Below are 10,251 nucleotides of genomic sequence, written 5' to 3' on the forward strand. Positions count from 1 at the left end.
TTCTTTTGCTCGTTATCTCAGACATGAGTGATGTGTACATCTATAATACTATTATGTTTATGTGTATGTAAATTTTTTGCGCCGTCTTACTCTTTCTGCATGACCCGTGATTGACTGGCAGAGAATGCCATCCGGCATTAAGTCCGCCACAGTGCATTGTATTTATGTGCTAAAAAATTTTATAAATAAAAATACCCAAAATCTTCCAGTAATTCAAGTAACCTTTTTTTTACATCACTTATGATACTCAGACTCGTACAACATCATTTCGAATTCTAATGCAGGGAATGGAAAATAACATTTCAAACAACATCAAAAGAACATTTTCACTAAATAACAATCATTTAACTAACTTATCGTTGGTTTTTCAATCATCGAATAACTTTGTAGTGTATGACGCACCTCTCTTCAGTACCAACTTAGTGCAAGGCATAGTTTATACTTATGAGACGGCTGTAAGTCATTTTGAGAATACCTAGTATTTAACCGATCGTCGACCAATTAACATCATTCATTCCATCTCCTTGGTCCCCACATTACTTAAAAATAAAATGTCAATGCCAGAAGAAAGCAAAGTATCACATGCGAGGGATAATCAAAATAAGACATGGGCCAGAAATGTCTGCCCGCAGCGGAGGCCCTAAAAGAGGTTTTATTAGGTTTCTTCAAGGCGAGAGTGAATAAGCATTTCAGGGCAGATATGTGGGTGGTTCTACTTTTAGAGTCCATCACAAAAATAAGGTTGTCCCCACAATAACGAAGGTTAATACTTAATACAAAATGAAGAAACTATCATTTATTTTATTTAAATAAAGTTAATAACACCTGTTTAGATTATCTAGTTACACTAAGTTTCAATTACAATTTAACTGTGTTAAAAAAATGACTTCAAACTTTTATAACAAAGCTAAAACGGCATGTCCCCATTAGGTGTTGCTTAGAACTGTTACGTTTTTTAGAAATAGTTTGTTGAAGCCACACAATTATTTTTAAATAAAAAGAGATATACATTGTTAAACATGGTAACTACAAAGTTTAATTTTATTTATCTGTAAAAATATATTTTTCTGGTGTGACGAAAGATTGTCCCGAAAATTGGAGTATCCATCGTCACGAACAGTCAAATATTAAAATAAGTTCTTAAAAAATACGTGAGTAGATCACGTTTTTTAGTAAAACGAAAGGCCATAGACCATAGAGTATAGAACGAAACTCAAATCAAGTGTTTAACATAGCCAGCTTGTCACTTCTTTTACATCAAGCACGAAAACGGGCGGCGTGTGTTTATTGGGCGTATCCTTAGTCACAGCGGTGTTTGGTATTTATTTAACGAATTTTAAATTGGTTTACTGTAAACATGATTTGTTTTTATGTAATCTTTAAGATAAAGTATAGTTTTCGATCCAAATTATCGTTATTTACGATTATTATTGATCTTTTTGGAAAATTGTATACTTCGTCACACGTATCCTTCGTAACAGGTGATCCTACATATAAACGATGTGTCCTTTGTGCAGTTAGATAATATGTTAGGAATACTAAAAACACCTAAGAAAATAGGTATATGAATTTTGTATTCGTTTAGTAAACCAGTTGAAGCAGTTTTTGAAATGATTTTTTTTCCTTAATACTCTTAGTTTCAGTTCCTATTTGTGTAGGTTTTTGCTGATTTTCCTCATATTTTTCATTATCTATTTTAGTAATAAGCAAAGATATGCCTGTACTTAATGAAAAATGGCTGAGACACTCATTAGTTTTCAAGTTAGATTGATTATTAATTGTTAGATGTCTACTTCATCACATTTACGTCTCCTTCGTAACGAAGAGTTTGATCTCGTCCCCTAATAAATATTATCTCTTAAACAACAAAAATGCGAGTGTTAACTCTTTTTGTAACTCATTTTATGTCGTGTAATACTTGGTTTTTAGTGTGTAATACTACTTTTTCAATATAACTTTATAAAAGAGAAAAATAATTGATTTTTGTTAAGTTTTAAAGGTGTAAATGTGACGAAAGGGACAAACTGTTGATTTTTATGGAATTGTTACCTGATTAAATAACGATTAACTACCAATTGTCCAAGACTGATTTAAGCTGAGATTTTGTAATAATAAATGCAAATATCTATTGAAATTTCTTTTAATTTATCGAGTTTTAAACAACTGAATTTCGTGACGAAGGATACATTTTTTTCCATCTTAGTCTAGTAAAACGCAAAAAAATACAAGTTTTGATAAAAAACTGAGCTGCTGGTCTACAGATACCGAATCTATGGTAATTTTCCTACATTTCAGTCGTATGAAATGTACTAAATAGCTTTCTCTATTTTTTTTCATGGTTAAGACCTTAAAAGTAGAACGACCCATGTACCATCCTAGACTGCATCCCACTTAACATCAGGTGCGATTGTGGTCAATACCTGCCTTGTTATGCATAAAAAAAAAAATTATCTTATTTTCGTAGATTCAAAAATCGCAAAGATGTAACGAAACCCGTTAACGTAGACCATACATTAAAATGCCCGACAAATTCAGCAGTTACTTGAATAGCTTTCACAAGCATTCAATAAAAATTGAAAACGATTGGACGAATGAACGCTGCATTCAACGAGATTTTGATGACCCAGAGGATGTCTGGTAAACATAATATTATGGTAATTATCAAAGAAAACCCAAAAAATAGGTGATTATAGACAAAAATAAATTCCATTCATATAAGACCACAAGCGTATCAGTTAGTTCAAGTATCAGTGGTTGGCACTGTTTTATTTTGAGGTAGGTACAACAACATTACAAACCATCGATTTTCACAAAAAATAAAACGCTTTTTTAAACCACAGATTCCGAATCACACTTTAAAAAAAAAATAGGATATCTCCGACCTGCATAATATTCTTATGACAAGAAGATGTAATCAAGACGCTCTTGTGAAATTTATTCAGACAAATACGAACGAAAAATGGCACGGCTCTAAATGCAACCTGTAAACCGTTTGCATTGACGTTCAAAAACTTATTTTTCTGCAACATCATAAAACCCCTAAAAGGAGGAAATTGTGAAGAAGATTTCGGAACACTTCTTGTTCAAACGTCTAACGAAAAAGTTACTAGCAGCGGTGCATTACCGGTATCAACCAATGAATGGAGTATCAAATACAGATTATGAGGAATTTTCCAGCGTCCAAATTATTAGTTCTGATTACAATTAGCTAGATATGCCAGAAAAAAAATATCCTTTTTATATTTGTGGGTATCTTGTGAAATGTATTCGGACAAATACGAACAAAAATGGCACGGCTCTAAATGCAACCTGTAAACCGTTTGCATCGACGTTCAAAAACTTATTTTTCTGTAACATCATAAAACCCCTAAAAGGAGGAAATTGTGAAGACGTTTTCGGACAGTACATTATAAATGGCAATATAATTTTCTTATGACAAGAAAATGCAATCAAGATGCTCTTGTGAAATGTATTCGGACAAATACGAACGACAAATGGCTCGGCTCTAAGTGCAACCTCTAAACAGTTTGCATCGACGTTCAAAACCTTATTTTTCTGCAAAATTGTGAAGACGATTTCGGAACACTTCTTGTTCAAACGACTAACGAAAAAGTGACTAGGAGCGAATCAATGGAGTATCAAATAAAGATTATGAAGAATTTTCCAGCGTCCAAATTATTAGTTCCGATTACAATCAGCTAGATATGCCAGAAAAAAATATCTTTTTTATATTTGTGGGTATCTTCTTAAGCGTTGTTTGGAGAAACATGATGATTATCAGGCTTTGAAGTTGTCCGTGAAGCCCGATCAAAGAAGCCACAATTTCAGCTCAGACAGTCGGTATATACCTAAGGTACAGGGACCACTAACTGCCATTGACAGATACATCTGATGACAGAGCTTACATTATTTCTACTTTTGACCACCATGAGCGCTGCGATAGATTATGTTACCCCCACCTAGTACTTCGCACCCAGCGAATACTATCGAATTGCTAACAAACAATATAGACTAACCAAAAAGAAAAATGGAGCACTCTTTGGAGCACCATGAGTGGACACAGGAGCAGGCGGACCTGCAGTTGAAAAATCCTTATAAAAATCATTAAATTCATTTTTACTTACAATAATAATATTGTGCTGTCCGGCCTCCTTAGCCGCGCGCACTGGCCGGCAAGAAACCCCACACGTTTTTTTCATAGACGGAGATTGTTTTAAAAATAAAATTCGCGCTCTTCAACACTCGAATTTACAAGATAACTACTTAATAAATAAGTATTTATTTATTTTACTGTTTGTGGAGTTGAAAAATGTGGATGAAAATGTTTTTAATGATTTTGATGTACTGTGGCGGTAAGTTTATAATGATTTAATTAACTTTTTAAGGTGCACTAAAAATCTTTGATCATCAAAATATACCTAAAATTATCATTAAATTTAATGACTGCTCATTAAAAAGTACCTAAAATTGTCATCTAATAGTAATTTATGACAACTATTTAATCATAGTTTGAAAATGTAAGGCAAAAATGTTTATGTTTTACAAAACTTTGAAGAGAAGATATCTCGAAAACTATACAAGATATAGAAAAACTTGCCTAAAAAAGTAGCAAATTAAATTATTTTTAATTTAGTAACAGTATTCATATCGCTAGGACTCTTGGTTTTTTATTTAGATAGTTTTTGAGATATAAGCGAAAAACCCAAAATTGGGATCTCAGTCGAGAACTTTTGTTAATGTTCTGTTCACCCCTAACTAGCTAATCCAAACAAAGAAAGAAAATAAACAAACAAAGCTACAATGTCAAAAATTATGTTCCAAGCATTTCCTTCTGTACCTACATTTTCATTGCCTTAAAAGAATACGAATGTATTATTTCAGAAGCTAACTCATTATAAAGATTTGATGTTCTCTAGTTCAAGCTTGAACTATTTTTTTAGGATTGTTTGTTAAAGCTGTACAATATAAATTGTTAGTTGTATAATAAGTCATAATAGTCATATTGTTCTTCAATTGACACTTTCTTTGGGATATTTAGGTGGCATTTGAAAGTGAAGATGTATATTAGAAGCCTTTTAATATCCCGTGGCTTAGTTATAAAATCTGAGGTTAGATGCCGTGGCAAAAAAAATTATCTGCGGTTTGGCTTATTATAATTCGCCATTACTAAATAGCTAGAAATCTAGCTTTGTTTTTAAATATACCTACTTAAATATTAGTAGACAGTTTACATACTAGGTATTAAGTATCCTCAAGACATTGTGATATTGTTGAAAATTTGTTTCTTCCCGATTTATGTTTATTAGCATGTTGATTTATAATATAAACTTATCTGAAAAGTACATTTTGTTTTATTATTAATCTCAAGTCGTTGCAAGTTTTTTTTTTTTTTTTTTTTTTTTTGAAGGGACGCGCGCTGGTAGCTTGAGGAGCTTTTCCAGCTTCACCGGGCAGAGTGGCGAGTACAGAAGGTACTCTAGCCGTTTGGCGATCGTCGGTGCGCGTGCCGACGAGGCCGAGTGTGGGCTTCGCGGAGCGAAGCCCAGGCTCGTCCGCGTCGGTCGCAGACCGACGTTCGCGATCGGGCCGTATCGAGCGCATAAGGCGCCCGATCAGTGGCGAACCCAACTAGAGGGTTGCCCACCGCGGTGTTGGACCAAAGTCCAGCCTACGGCGGGCTCACTCTAGTGGGCCCGATCGAGGGGACTACGGACGCGGCCTGAGGGCGCCACGGTAGGCTCGGACCTCGGCTCAGGCCGTGTCCGGGGGACGGATAGGGGAGAACCGGCCCGGTACATGTCTGTACCGTCCGAAATGGAAAGCAGGGCCTCGTACTCGCCGGCGAGTACGGTGTAACGAGCTACTGTGTTGTGGAGTAGTTGGCGTGCTTAAGGCAGTGATGTCTGTGTTCAGAAATTCGGTAATAGGATCGTCCGGGTCGTCTAGGACATGCCTAGGTCGTCGGTATTGGGCAGCGACATCTTTCTGGGGTGTATACGTGGCGGCGCTAACGATAAGAGGGTTCTTGTGGTTGATCCCTTTATCAAAGTAGCGGCGAGAGGCTTCTTTCATAAAGTGATCAATCGATGGGATCTCGAAATCTCTATGGAGATTCGTATTACGCACGAACCACGGGGCATCCGCGGCTCGGCGTAAGAATTTGTTTTGGAGGGTTTGGAATTTCTTAAGGTCTGTGCAGGAAGTGTGAGCAAACATTACACAATTCAATTTATGTAATTTATTAAAACATTTTTGTAGATGACTATACATAAACACGTCAGATTTCAAAAAGGTGCGAGTTGATGACACAAAAAACAGAAGGTGCCAACTCGCATCTTTAAAGGAGCGAGTTGACGAATAACTCGACAAAAAAGAGGTCCAAATTTTTATTTTTTATTTTTTATAGAATTTTTTTTCTTCCAATTACAGATTGTAAAGAAAACGTAATAATAACTTTTAAACTAAGAGGTATATCCTGATAAAATAAAAACAGTAATAATGCTAAATAAGATGCGATAGTAAAAAAGTACATAAAATACTCAGAAAAAGGCAACAAATAATAAAAAAATGATACATTTTGAGAAAATTTTGTATTAAGGCCATTAAGAATTCTAGCCTTAACTCAGCTTTCATAGAAAAACAATCAACCACCGGCGTCCAAATAAGTCTTAAACTTCCAGTAAAAACACGCTGGGGTCCCCTTGTTTGTTGCTTTGAAAGTTTAAAAGAAAACAAACAAACTATTAGAGCTATCGCCATTGATGAGGGTCTATCAGATGCTTTGAATAAAATCAGCACATTGAAAAGATTGATGTAAAGCGATGACTTTTGGGATAAAGGCAGAAAAAAAAACAAATTTAGAAAGAAAAACAACGGTGCTAAGTTTTTTTTCATTGCACATCACTAACCGTGACATACCGCACAGCTGTAGGCATTTATTTCAAAAATACGGCCGAGTTACAATACTTTTTAATGTAAAAATGAATCGCAAAATGTGTTGGTAAGCGCATCACGCACACAACAATGCCTGGACCAATTTTACCAATTCTTTTTTTCAAATGTTCGTTGAAGTCCAAGGATGGGTTTTACGGCGAGAAGAATTCGAATAGTTTGTGGGAAAACCCTAAAAACCGACCTTTTTTCACGCGGGCGAAGCCGCGGGCTGAAAGCTATACTCTGATTTTTAATTCGACGGAACTTTGACATTTCAGAAGTGTTGCCAACATTGAAACATTCCCACTGCGAATGGAGAGCATTTTCACAAATTAAAAAATAATCCTTTCTTGAATTTAAGGTTTCACTTGAAAAACTAAGGCTTATAAATGGACTGATCATTTCAAAATGGTTGTTTGGCCCAAAATTATCATTTAAAGATAAATTTGACGAATTCAATTTGCAATTCGCCGAAAAGTTCACGACTTTTTTTACAGAAAAGAGGCTCCAACTATTGAAAAGGTAACTATAATGCTACTTTATTTACTACTCTTTTATTTATTTATTAAGTACCTACTACACATATAAGTACAGCCAGCAGTATAAAGTAATGTAAATGTTTATTTCAGATCTACAAAGTAATAGGTGAAGATCAAGATATGCCCGTTATGTCAAAGTCTATAGTAAGAAAAGTGTTAAAGCACTTAAAATTCAAATATGCCAGCAGAAAACGACGAAGTGCACTGATGGACAGTAATGACATAATATTATGGCGTCAAAAAATATTTACACCAAATAAAGGAGTACCGAAGAGAAGGAAGATTTATTTACTATCAAGACGAGACATGGGTAATGAGGGCCGTGAACAAAGCATGGGTTGATACTTCAATAGTCTTCTCGTGAAGCCTTTCTTGAGGGCCTACTACAGGTCTAAAGACTCCTACAGGAAAAGGAAGGAGATTAATTAAGGCAGTGAAGAAGGATTTTTAAACGACAGTTTATTGATTTTTGAGTCGAAGAAGGGAACAGATGATTACCACAAAGAAATGACTACGGAAGTATTTGAGGAGTGGTTTGGACAAAGACTGCCTAAATTGAAACCAAATTCGGTACTTGTCATGGACAATGCACCGTATCACTCAGGAGAGTGGAGAAAATGCCTACAACAGCATGGCGAAAATTGGATATTCAAAATTGGTTAAAATAAAAAAAAATAGATTTTAGTGAAAACATGATAAAGGCCAATTTATTAGACATTGTACAGCGTGAAAAACATAAATACTTAAATGCGTTGTAGATGAGATGGCTGCCGCTCATGGTATTACTGTACTCCGACTACCCCCTACCATTGTGAGCTTAACCCCATAGAAAATATGGGCTCAAGCCTTTGCTTGAGCCCATATTAATTCTTAATATTCTATCCACATGCCCCTTTGGGCATGTGGCAAGAAATAATAAAAGTTTCAAGATGGCAGAAGTAAAAACATTACTGTTAGAGGGCATAAATAATATTACAGCTGAAAAATGGAAAGAATGTATAAACCATGTCATTAAAGAAGAAAATAAAATGTGCCCTCTTTATGTTCTGATGGATAGTGTGTGCGATTCTTTTATAATCCAAGTAGATGATGATGACGACAATGATGATATAAGTGATGATGATGATCAATAGATATTTTCAAAATTATATTTAGATATTATTTTGAAAATAGAAATAATTATGTTGTCTTACTGTGTTTTTCTATTTAGTCTCTAAAATGTACATTATAATTAACGTACATTGAATGCACAAAAAAAACAATAATTCATTCTTGTAAGTTGTACTTGATGTAATTTCATTTCATATTTTATATTAATAGTTCAAAGCAAAAAAGGTTTCTTACATCTGAATTGTCAAAAAAAAGACAGCTGTCAGAATTCCGTCGAATTAAAAATTGGACTTTAGTACCTCATAGATACTCGTAGATAGTATTTATTATAATTTATTATTATGTGGTTTTCCCGTGGTCGCAGTTAGTTAGATGTAAATAGGGCACATAGGTAAAGATGATAATAATACGACGGAACAAAACATTTCTTTTTATTTAAATATATTTTTATTAATAATACGCTTAAAACCTAATACTTCTGTAATGTAAATATTTTTGAGAAACAACATGGTTTGTATAAATTCAAAACTGTAAATTTTTGATATGGAGAAATTCTCCAAACATTAACAATGTCACTCTCACGCGGCTTTTTATTGTGAATTATTTAATAAAATACGAATTAAAACCAATCTTAAATTTTTTGAGCAGCCGTACTTAAAAAACGTTTTTGCACAGAAAAAACACATGCTTAATTACACTTTTCCATTTACTTTCTATTGTGACGTTACTTAATTAAAGTATGAAGTTTAAAAAGTATTTCATCTTCAATATCTTAGTATCAAATTAGTTATAAAACAGTCATATTGATATAAATAATATAAACTTATACATACTTATAAAATAACACGGATATGGTAAACATCGACATTATTGCTAGCTACAAGTCCACCGTCGATCTACTCTAACTACATTATTATATACATACTGCAGGGGTTCCCAAACTGTTCGTATCCCAAAAGCGTCGTAAAATATTAACTTTATTTATCGAAACACAATCGTGATGTTAAAGTACTAGTATTAGAGGCCGGTAGATCTATTCTCATCAATAATACACTGGATACTTAACTTTCAAATTTATTGCAAATACAATTCATCACTTAGCACAAATGGCCCTATACGCGACTGTGCGACGGGCGGCCGCAGTAAGTGTGCGAGCGCGACAGCAATATAATTACGCGCGAGCGATAAGGATGGGTAGCTTGGGGTCATTGGACGAAATTCTACGTGCTCGGCGACCGGACTTAACGTCAATGTCGCTATGGCAGCAGCTCATAAGCTCATTGGCTATAACGATGCCGTTATTTTAACGTTTTAGTTCTATGTTCTTCTGATTAATTTCGTTGCGGGTCCAATGACAGTTTAACTTTCCCCCGGCACAAACTTGACCTTCATTGGTTGGGTTTTTATGGCGGTCAAGCTGTAGATCCTGACAACACAGGAGTTGCAACGGTGGGAACGAGAGGTGGAAGTAGTCCCGTATCTCTTGTAACTTTCATATTTGTTTTTTGTTCGGCAAATCCGCAAAGTCGTCACATAAAAACAAGTTTGGGAAGCCCTGGTACACACGGCCACACTGTTAACTATCCATTTCCGGTTTGCTCTTGCTCTCATCAAATGGCGATTCTCTGCGATATAACTAGACGACATGACCGGCAATGGGTAGTGACAA

Source organism: Ostrinia nubilalis, chromosome 19, assembly GCF_963855985.1.
Source record: "Ostrinia nubilalis chromosome 19, ilOstNubi1.1, whole genome shotgun sequence".
Classification (NCBI taxonomy): domain Eukaryota; kingdom Metazoa; phylum Arthropoda; class Insecta; order Lepidoptera; family Crambidae; genus Ostrinia; species Ostrinia nubilalis.